Consider the following 12,594-nt stretch of genomic DNA (forward strand, 5'->3'; position numbering starts at 1 on the left):
CTGTTGGTTGCTACAGGTTGCTGGATTAGAGGGACCTTTGGTCTAACATGCCATTTTTGTATTCTTAGGCTGCTGCAGTTATGTGCTTGTATCTTAAACAAATGAACTTCCACCAGTCAAAAAGGAGAGGAGCAACAGAGAGCTGTTGCTAGGGATCAGTACACTATAATTAAATAATAAGCTATTGATGATGATTTTACCATCAAAAACAGCAACGGGCAGTTCTTACATAAGAGCTGGTTTGTTTCCACATGAGCAGAAAGAATAAGGTAAAGAGTGATTTAACAAGATTGTAACTTAGAAGTCCAAAGGCATTTGGGGGTTATTTAGGATGCAGGAATTTAAATTATTTGTCAATATTTGTCTCAGATTTCAGAAAATAGCAGAATCACTTTATAAATTTTATATAATATGAATACCTGCAATATCTTTTTTTATGTTATGCCTTCATAAAACAATTTTATAATCCACAAGAACTGATCCAAAGCTTGAGACACTTTGGTTGTGGACTTTGGATGTTAAAATGGTGGAAGCTTAGGGTCAGAGACAAAAAGTTGATTAATTAAGCATAGGAATAAACACCAGTGGTGTAAGTACGTTTTAGGGAAGCAAGCTATGAATAAAGTGAGAAAAGCTCAGTGAGGTCTGTTCAAACAATCTTTTCAGATATAACAGTAGAATGACTAACGAGTGAGAACAGTTAAGACGAATGTCTCTGTCCTTTGAAGGTTCTTCGGGAAGACTTATAGACTGTAGTGATACTGTAACATTACCAGAGGGAAAAACTCACTCCTTTGACTTTACTGGGATTAAAGTGTATCCTTCAAGCATTATTGTCCCTCTCTGTATTCTTAATAACTGAATTCAATTCCTTAGGCTGAACTAGTTTATGGTAGGATTTACTGTTCATACCGCCTGTCCGTGCTCGCAGCAATCCCATAGCTGACAGCTCCTCAGGACGACTGCGCTTCCATAGTGAGGCTGCGGAGGCAATAGCTGGGGGATGATGGATGGTGGGCAGTATCTTCAAAGGCTGATGTAACCTGCTGAGACCAAACATCTTGGGCTCCTTCTAGCGTCAACAGTCAGAACTGGGATTCTTCAGGAAGAGCTTCAGAAGGGAGTGAAACCGATTTCATCACTTTTAATTTCTCTCTGGAGTGCTTATCTCTCTACATTGACTGTGCAGAGAGCTTGGGCAATGGGGCTTATTATGCTAACATTGAGGTTTAGGATGCTGTTTCTCTTTGAAGGTCTGGCACTGTGTGCCATAAGCCTGTTGGATTTCACAACAGCATCGCAAAGGCCCCCGAGAGTGCAGGCAGAGGATAACAGCAGAGGCCAGGCTCCACGCTGGGGTGTACACACAAACCACCCAAGGTCAGTGACTCGTGGGGGCAGGAATGCAGCCTTGGGAGCTTGGCAGAGCTGGTTTTAGGGCATCACAAAGAAAACAGAGATGTATCTAACATATGTAAAGGATCCCATATACAGTGAAAACACAATGAAGATAACAGGGAAGTGTAAATAACAGTCACAGTCCCTACTAAGGAACAAAGGAAGAGCAGAAATAGAGGAATTGCTCCAGCTCCTCTCTTCCAGTTACAGAGGAGTGATGTCTGAGCAATGTCACTGCTCTGCCACAGCTGCCATCTCCCTTACCTTTTGTAGAGAAGGAGAACTTTCTGATTTGCTTCATTTTGCTCCTGTGATCCAGCTGTTATATGTAAAGAGTTTTCTTTTATCAAATAATCAAGTTAAGTAAATAAGTATGCTAAAGAGCAGTTTGTATCTCTGTTTTCTGCTCCAACTTTCCCACATGACAGTGTGATTTATTACTGCAGTGATTTATTACCAAACCAGTGTAAAATAGGGCACACCAGTCATGATGATATGCATGCATTGGAAATGTTTAACAGTTTAACAGTGAAATTAAAATTATGAGAAGGCAAAGTGAACTGTTAGAGGAGAGAGACAAAGATGACCCAATGACTTAATAAATCATGCTATTTTTTTCATAGTGTTTAAAAAACTGACACATGGATACAGAGAGAAAATAATTTCCAGAGTAGATAACTGGATTCTACCAATCCAATGTACAATAGTCACCAATGAATGATTGGTTAGCTGTGAAACTGTCACTGTATTTCTTCATAGATGGAATACGTCACAGATAGTGCATCCCATTGCTGAGTGGACTGGATTTTGTTGCCTGCCTAAAAGGCTTCATATGTATCTTGGAAAAGTCTTCCAGATGAAGTAAAGTGGGCCTTATTTCCTCCTGTATGGTTATTTTGACAGTAGATCAAAATATTCAGACATTTCTTGATCCACAACTCTCAAGAGCTTTAGTAGCTAAGTTCCCAGAAATTTCCTGCACTCCCTACTTTGCAGCACCCATCATTAGTTCCTTAGTTATTTTCTTAAGGTTGTTTCTGACACTATGCCTGATGTATACCTAGAAGCTTTCTTCATTTGAAGTTATACTATTATTACCGCACCTTCCAAAGGCAGGATCTGGAGTTTAGTCATCACAACACTGATATCACCCTAAAGCAGGTGACTCCCATACTGTTTGTTCTCAGCTAAGACCCAGTGATGCACTGCATGGATGAATGTCATTTGCATGTTTGCATTAAGGATGCTTGTCAAATACACAAACTTTATGGCTCATCAGGTACACATACTTTGCACTGGAGTATAAGTTGGAGAAGGTTTACTTCTTTATTAAGAACCAACATAATAGAACAATCAAGTGCAGGATACAACTACCAAAATGACCTCTGTTTGTTGAAGAGCCTTTAGTTTAGGGGAGGAGTGCTAGAACAATCTCTAAGTATGTTAGAGATGAGTAAGAACTTCAAGAGAGGGACCGATAAAGGAGATTTGTTCTGATAAATGTAACCTTTGACATAAAGCCTGGATAAAGAGAAAAGTCCCTGACTGTGTGGGCCAGCAAAGTGCCTACAATAGGTTGGCTGACTGCAGACAGACTTTAAGTCTAATTTTTTGTATAAAAAGATTGAAGCGCAGTTTTCTTTCATTTTTTCGCTGATACCTTTTACAAACACTTGTAACAGTGTAGCTGTCCTGGCTGTTTGAGATGTTGTAAATAAATACTTTCTACTCCACTTATCTTAACCTAAATCAAGTGAAATGCGATGTCAGCCTTTGGATAATATTTCACAACTTTAGCCCTGCGGTGATTATATTCCTTAAAAGTAGGAAACTGGAATTTTCAATGAGGACATTATTTCCCAACAGACTGTTTCAGGATATTCAAATGGTAATAGGATGCTTTTTCACAAAAGCTTCTCAGGCCAGTTTGAGATCTAGGATCACATGGGTCAAGAAAGACATTTCTTCTAATGATTAGCTGAAGCTCTCTGGGCTAGCATAATACACTGAGGACTGTGCCTGACACCCAGCAGTCCCTAGGGTATATTTAACAACTGTCAGTTCTTCATACAGCTTAGCACACTTTATTCACTAATTGTGAGAAAGCATTAAGAATTCTTCTCCTGCCTTCTATACAGTAATGATTATTACACTCATTACTGAGTTAACTGCAGTAAGCAGTCACGATTTTAATACTTATCACGTCACCTCTTTAAAAGAAGTACATATAAGCATTAAATAATACAGCTACTCAGTAACAGCACTGGAAATGGAATTCAGATATTTAATGAAATTATACTACTCTCTAGGCTCACAATGTTAAAACGCAACACAAAGCAGAATAGGTAATTGGAATGAAGGCAAAAAACTTGTTACACTTAAATTAAGAGACAGTTCTTATAGCTCAAGTTAGACTAAAACCATACAAAAATATAAACTAAGCTAAAACTTCCCATTGCTTCTCATCTTAGGTGGAACTACAACCTGAACTTAGCAGATAAACAAAAGAATAGAGCATGTGCCTTAACCAGGGGTATATAAAAGAGAGTGGACAAAAGAAAAGAACTAGGGTGTTAAATTTAAATAACAGTTGTCTCATATTTCTAATGGTGAACGAACTAACTCAGAACAGAAACAAAGTCCAAGAAACATCACTATTGGTGTACTTTTATTGTGTTTAACCTTTTTTCTTTCAGTGAAAGAAAAGAATTTTGGGGAAAGAAGCAGTTAAATAGGACAAAATCCTTTCATACACTTCATATTGAAGAAAAAAAGAACTGAAGTTCCAGTAGATCATAAGAAGAATACAGTAATACATTATAAACTATGTGCTAATCATTAGGAGAAAAATATTTGAAAGGATAAAGGTCAACACACAGCCAAATCCTTCTGGGTTTCACCTTATGTTTTGAATAATGTAAATAAAATCTTACAAATGTGTCACAGCTCACAAAAACAGCAGGAGCAATGGTGCAGAGTGGTAGTGGACCACGAGGCTGCTTTGTGCCTGCACCTCTGCCACTGCGCTGCTGTGTCCTACTTCCACTGCAGGCTGGTGGGAGGACAGTGGGAGTCTGAACCCATGTTTTTTGTTCTCTGTCTTTGCATCTTTTTTTCTGGTTTTACTGCTGTGCTGCTGCTCTGGTGGATGCTGCTCAGCCCTGTTATCTCAGCAGCGCGAAGGAGTTCCCAGCAGCACAGGACCTAACAAACTTGTGAGGTGAGGTGCAGTGCGCTGAGTATTAACAGAATCACTAAACTATTTTGTAATGCCTCCAACTAGCATATTTGCTAAAAGTTTCCTGCCAGTGATAGACTGCAATAGTGAAGGATTCAAGTGTATTACAACTGTCAGCCAGCTGTAAGTAACAACCAGTTGCCTTCAATGAGTCAGACCAGTGCAAGAATAGAGATTGAGGAATCTATTTTTGTTTGGAATAGAACCAAACCTTAACCATAATTCTGTCCAAATGATTAAATTGAAGCTGCAGGGCATTTGAAAAAGAAATTAGGATTGCTATTATTGCAATAAAGATTGAATATTGAAAACCTTTTTGATGAGGAAAAAATGTCAAATAAATGTATGTTTCAATCAGGTTGTAGCTGTGGAAAGTAGCCACAATTTAAGTCACTGATTGAAATCTGGAAGGTAAAACAGATAATTCAATTAATTCCCCAAAGAGGAGTCTGGAATGAGAAGTCAGTATATCAGAAATCTTTTATTTACTCCCCAACAGCACCAAACAACAAATCATGGCTCAAGCATGAGGCAAAACTTGCAGTTAATGACTGATGACTGAAAAAGTGAAAAACAAATGTAAAATTAATGCAACATAAAGCAGAAACAGAGAATGCACTATTTGGGGAAGATGGTCAAGAAGATAGAGATTAGCATCACAATGACTAACTCAAATGGCAGCTGTAGCAGCAGTCAGTTGATCTGCAGAGGCCAGGGATGTAATACTGAAAGGAGATTGTTCCTTCACCCAAAGTTTCAGATACAGACATGTTGATAGAGTTCCTGACAAAGCAATACAACTTTTAAGAGACATCAAATTATATTTATAATAATCAGAAAGTGTAAATTATAAAGCCTGATGTTATATTATTCTACTAGATGTCGGATGATTTATAACATGCCTGAGATACTTCTGAAACTCCAGGACCCCTGGCAGGAAATTGGCTTGCCCTGGCAGCAGCAGGATGTAATGTGTTACCAGCTGTACTGGAGCCTGCTAAAATAACAGGAAAGATTTTCAGATGGAATAGCTGACCTTTGGTTACTCTTATAATTCTCTATTAAAATGCCAGCTGGAAACATCAACCATCTCCTCTATTGCCAAATCCTGACCAGCTTCAGTGAACACAGAAAGAAAAAAACCACTTGAATGGGCATTTTTGACTCACGTATATACCTAAATATCAATTTCTGATATTAAAAGAGGTCAAACTCAAGGTAGAAGTTAGAGTAACATGGCCTTCACATTTTAAGTTGAACTTCCTCATGAATGTGTCTACATTATAGTTACTTTTTTTCCTTTGATAAATGATTAAATCTTTCTATTGTTGGCAGGTTTGAACTTCGGTGAAATGGAGATTTTCTGTAGAAAGAAGTAGATAACTTAGCAGAGGTACTGTTTTAACCTGAGTGGAAACCACAAAGTTAAAAGGTGCCAGTTTTTTCTGAGCTTTGACAAGAGAGTTAAAATACGTGGCTTTCCTTTATTTAAAAGCTTGTTTGGAGAAGTGCCATCAGAACAAATCTTTCTACATCATTCTTTACCAATAAATAAACATTTGTAGCATTTAATGCAGTTAATAAACAAGACTAGTTCCTGCAAACTGAAATTCAAGATGCCTCTTATTTTTCCAGACCTCCTACCCCCAGCCCATCTGGAACCCATTCTGGCTCCGCGTTCTGAAACATATAATGCAGCTATTGAGTAGCCATTTCTTAAAACAGCACCATTTAAAAGATAGTAATAAGTGTCCCTTTCACATAAGGTTAGACATTTGCATGAACTGATTTCTCAGAGTTATGCAGGATGGATTTGTCCTTATTATTTTCTTGGGTTTGGTTGTTAGCTTAATTTTTTTGCTATAATGCCCCAATTCTTCTTCTGGAATCAACAACACTCAGAGGGTTTGTTACACTGAAACACTCAGCTCAAATGCTGTAAAACTGTCCAGGATTTAAATTTATTCAAGGACAGTATCTTAGTTCACAATTGTATCTTTGGATCTGACATTAACAATACATCAAATGGTGAGATTTACTTGCTTCTTCATAGGGAAAGATAATCTCTGTCTATTCTAAATCATTTCAGAATAGCAGAAGTTACCACTACAATTGTAGTCTTTCCTTTTACATGACTTACAGCCTGTTTTCAAGCCCAGACTAGGCGGAGCTTCTCCATAGCCTTTGAAATCTAGTCCCTTTCTTGTCATAGGACTGTGGATAGATCTGGCTAGAAAACTTCTCAATGATAGATATTGCTGGAGTATAATTCAATTCTGAAAACACACTGAAATATTCTGCCTAATATTCCTCCTCTTGTGGACCCTTGTTTGACAGCCAGGATTTTCAGACTACTATTAGCCTTGCTAGTGATGTGTTTTATTCAAATATTTAATTAGTTAAAGGGAATTTCATTCAGATAATGTGAGCGATGTGAAAGCTAGATCCCTCCTTAGACTCCTTTTTAAATAATTTCCTTTTGAGTGTCAAGGCAATGAACCAGTGTCTCCTGGATGTCACTTCCCTCTCTATTTCCAGCACAACAATGAAATGCAGAATTGCATGTATTAGTACCAGGAAGATTCATAAAGGCTGAAGTTGTGGGAAACTAAAATTACCAAATTTGAGAACCACCAGCTGCTTTTCCCACAGAATGGCAATAGCAGAAAGGGAATGAGCATATGCTGTGGCCTCAGTATGACACAGACAGAGCATGTTTCAGAAACCACATGCGTAATCTTTGTGGAGAACTCGCTCATGCTGCTACAAGGCACAAAAAGCTGGTTTCTTGCTAAATGTCATTATCTTGTCCCACAGGGCAAAAACAGAGAGGTGGCAGAAGGGAAGAGAACAGCAAGCAGCTGAAGCCTTCTCCTACGTCCTTCTTCATTATTTTGCCATGCCAGAGGCAGGTACCTGATCCACCTTGGGTAAGTGACCCAAGCTCAGGAAGAGTAATTGGCAAGATGACTTTCACAGACCTGGACTATGCAGATGATGTGGTAAACTGGAAGAACATCTGAAAGTGCTTGAATACTTGAGTGCAGACTGCCCTGTTGAGGTGGTCTCATCATCTCATCTCCTGAGGTGAAACCAATTAGATGCGGGTGTAATGCTGCCCCTCCAAGGCCAGCAGTCCTGCCTTCCAGTGCGGCATTCGCACTCCTCAGCTACAGCTGCCTCTGTATCAAGACTGAGCTGCAATACGTGTCCCACGGCTTGATCACGTATAACTGTGGCTTGGATGGTAAACTGATCAAGGGATGTTGCTGTCTTCTGAGGGCATTTAGCAACTGCTGAAAAGCCATCTCTCTGCATCTTGTGCCTATGTTCAAAATGGCAATTGTATTAGTGTCAGCACTGCATGAAGGATGTGGTTCAGAGCAGAATTCAAAACTTCCCAAAAATGTGCAGCGAAAAAGCACAAGAAGGAACAATACATTGTCAAATTAGTCAATCTTTTTGAGAGAATAATTAATATTTTCATTGATTCTCTGTCCTTGTGACACCCTTGAAGAATGACCACAATTTCTTAAAATTATGTGCCTGTCTTTTTACAGCCTTTTGAAACTTCACAAGTATCTGTCAGTCCCCCCCGTGAACCTCAGAGCATCAGGACTCACCATTTAAGAAGCACTGCTGGGCAAATTCCCCTTTTGATTATGTGCCTAGACAACACAGAGGAAAATTTCCCCTAGATGTGCTGCAACACTGGCAATAAGCAGCACAGAGCAGCGCAGGTAGCTCACACACATCGATGGCAACACTGTCAAAGCAGTGTCTGAAAAATAGTCTGAGCTCCCTGCCCTGCATTAGGGCTCTTCTAATTCAGCCCAGTCCAAGGGGGTGTGGGTACAGTGGTTGCTGCTGTTTGGTACAGTAGTGACAAGCCCTGAAACAGGGATCATGTATGTATGGGGTTATTATTCACTTTCTCTCCTAGGAAACTTAGGGCTAAGACAACATAAGACAACATTTAATGTAGACAGCTGTGAGCCTGCATTTTAGCGTGTTTTCCAAAATTATAACATTCCTCTACCATTACACTGTCAACCACTTCAGTTATGCAGGGCAAACTACCTCAGCGTCTTGAATGTGAGAGTTGTTAATTTTACAGAACAATCCCTTAACTTGTAGGAATTCGAGTATAAACACATAAAACTGGATCTACAGAAGCTACCTCAAAATCTATGCTAATATCAGTGCCAATTATTCTTGAAAAAAGAATTGGCTTGATTCGGTGTTTAACGTACTGATATTTTAGTTGCTGCCAAGTAGCGCTTATCGCAAGTTAAGGACTTTTCAGTTTACCGTGCAGCAAGCAGGTGGCAAGAATCTGGGCAGGAGCACGGCCAGGACAGCAGACCCGAACTAGCCACAGGGATATTCCATACCATAGAACATCATGCTCAGTATATAAACTGGGGGGGACTTGTCTGGGAGGGTAGATTGCTGCTCGGTAACTGCCTGGGTATTGGTCAGCGGGTGGTGAGCAATTGTGTTCTGCATCACTTCTTGTTTTAGTTTTTTCCTTCGGTTTTATTTCTCTCTCTTTTTGTTATATCACTTTTCATTACAATTCTTATTATTATTATATTTTATTATCGTTGTTATTATATTTAATTTTATTTTAGTTATTAAACTGTTCTTATCTCGAGCCATGAGTCTGTTTGGGTTTTTTTCCTATTCTCCTCCCAATTCCACTGTGTGTGGGGGAGTGAGCGAGTGGCTGCATGGTGCTTAGCTGACAGCTGAGCCTAAACCACAACAGAAATGTACTTGGTTATTGTTCCTCAGCTCCTCAAAGAGCAAGCTAATCCTGTACATCAATACATGCTCCCAAATCTCAAGTTGAAAGTTTCAAAAACAACTCACACAGGTAATAATTATACTGCATATGGTGGAGATTTGACAAAAAAAAATACAGTGGACAAAATCCCATTAAAACAAATAAAATGCTCTGTAGCAAAACTTCTTTTGTACTATTTCTATTCTCTGCATGACAAACACTTATTGTAGCACCAAATGTCAAATGGGGATAAAAAGACTGAACTCCTCCAAATTTCTTTAGGGTGTCTTTCAAATATTAAACATGCATGGAGTTTTGTAATTTCTGATCACACCCCACTACAAAGGGAAGTACAGACATGAATGAAGATCTTCCCAATCTACCCATGAAACTCAATAACAAATCATGATCAAGGATGTGACTCATGGGGAGAAACAGTAAATACATGCTTAGAAACTAATTATAGCTACTTGTTGTTTTAACTGACAATGAAACCAGACTTGCAGTCACCTACTTTTCCTATTCAAGCAGGCAGGAGTAACAGTTTACACAAACTTACTTAAATACTCTCTGTAATCTAAGATACATAAATAAACAACCAAATGGAGAATACTGACTCAATTGCATAAAGAGATCAAAACTTTCAATTAATATTTTATAGAGATATAGATATGTGAATATATTAATATATGGAGAGATTTATGTATGTATGCATATACATGTATTTAAATAACCTACCATGCCAAACTGGTCACTGTTTAAAATACACAAAATTATAAAGAAATCATTGTTCTTAGAAAATTCTGATACAAAACTAAGAATATGAGATATGACAAGATAAGTGAGCAGATGTTTCTTGGGCCAAATAGCTTATCAGGAAAGCTTATAGCATGAGTTAAAAAATTAAAAATAATAACAGGGCAGCATGGGGATTTTTATATCTCTTTGAGAAATGACACCACCCTAATGCTTGCACCAAATTCAGTGCAAGACCAACAGATATGCTGCTAATCAATAAAAAAGAAAAACAAATAGTAAGCTTCTGATTTGTACATCTGAAGACTGTTAGATATCATGAGAAATAAAGATCTAATACAGGTTTTTTATTTAAAAGCAGAAACTCAGAAAAATAAAGTAACAGTCTGAAAAAGAATCAAATCAAACCTCTAACAAATACAAATATATAATCACACACATAATCTCAAATATAACTCATACCACCATAGGAAATTGATTTTATTGTGAAGAGTAACACATTCTGGTGCTTATTCATTGTTTAAACGGGGAATGCATAAAATGGAGCTTAACACAGTGCCAGAAGATGTCATAATAATGGCAACCTACAGTTAGACCATCAAACTTCAAGACACACATGCATGAGCCAACTCCAGTTTGTAGTTCTGTGGTTGCTACAGTGTAACAGTTAACCACAAAAATAAAAGATTAAAACTTGTTCTGAGGAACATATCTAATTCTGAACATGACATAACTGTGCTACCGTGGCACCTCACTAATTCAACTTGCTCCTCAGGTTAGATTTTTAATGAGGAACAATGCTCCTTGGAACTTGTCCTCCCTAAAATACCATTCCTGTTTTGCTGAACTAATGAAATGCAGACTACCCAAGAAATCAGATCAGTGATGTGTAATGTTGCTCTATAAATCAGCAGTTTTGTTCCTGCATTATCTAATAGGGGTCTGCAAAATTAAAAAAAACGATAGAAAAATAAACAGGTTTTCAAGCTTAAATCTACTTCAAACAACACTCCAGTGCTGGAAGAAAATATTTATGTACAAATTGAAAATGATACAGATATTACAGGGAGATTTCACCATGACCTATCTTTGAAAGACCGAGTGAAACCAGGAAGGAGGGATTGCAGTGTTTTATATACCCTTGGAGACACTACACATGATGATAAATTGTCTTGGACTACACTACGGGGTACCACATCTCCAAAACAGGCAATAGATTATTCATGGATGCCATCTGTAATTGTCCCAAATACAACTGGTGACTCCAGTAATCAGTTAGCAATTATAACTATGGCAATAATGATTGTGGCAACCACATTCCTCTTCCAGTTAATGGTATACTACAACAGGAAAGATGCATTTTTGACGTGCTAGAATTGTTAATGTGTGAGATGTCTGGGGAGTCCAAATATGTACCCTTTTAATTCAGGCATCTTTGTACCAGAGGCTACTAGCTAAATTGCATCTTGCTCCACACTGCTCCTGGATAATAATATGACTTAGGATTCCTGACTGCTCATTAGGCCAAAGACAGGCTATGGTTAAAGTAATGAAGACAGGACTTGTATTACTCCCTGTTGTTTGTTTAGAAATCTTTGGATTTTTACATGCGTGCGTTTAGGGCTACTTACCAAGACATGCTCCCTAGAAGTGCTGTCGTAGCATCATCTCTTTCTGCTCATCTGTTACAACACCAGCTATCTCAATGATGGTTTATTACTGGCAGGCTGGATACTGCTTATGTTTTACAAGCCAGTATCTTATTCTGTCTCTCAAACTTCAGGTTTTCACACACCCAAAGACTAAGCTACAGCCACAGTATTGTGTTTACAAAGTGCATTGTTCCAACCAAGTATACATGAACAGGGAGTGCCTAGACTGGTCTTCAATACTTCACTTTGTATCTTGCACCAATCATCTGTGTGCCACCACCAGCTGACATTTTATTAGCTCATACTGGGAAGGAAGAGTATTGTGCGCAACTCAAGTAACCATGCTGGCTGGAGGAGTTGCTTTCTATTTTTTGCATGAGAGATACCTAGCATCTCCAAAGATAAAAAACTCCAAAGTGAAAAAGGAGACAGAAACTCTGCACTTTTTGAAGAACACCTGTGTCTTCACTGAATTAATGTCTTAGTATTTCCAGACAAGGAAAATCTTACATATCTTCATCACATGCACATCACTGATTTTCTCTATGAGAGTTATGCAAACATTTCTTTACTCCTGCCTGGCCAGTTTCTTTTAGTTCCCCAGCAATCCAGGGTATCAAAAAAACTGATTAATTAATTAATTAATGTTTTATCAAGACAATACATATTAAGTATAGTACATCAATTACAAAACTAGCAACCAGTACAAGCATCTAGTGCTGTACTAACACAGGTTTATCCTCTAAAAGTCCTCTATGAGT

Source organism: Tyto alba, unplaced genomic scaffold, assembly GCF_018691265.1.
Source record: "Tyto alba isolate M040663 unplaced genomic scaffold, T.alba_DEE_v4.0 Super-Scaffold_6, whole genome shotgun sequence".
Taxonomy (NCBI): domain Eukaryota; kingdom Metazoa; phylum Chordata; class Aves; order Strigiformes; family Tytonidae; genus Tyto; species Tyto alba.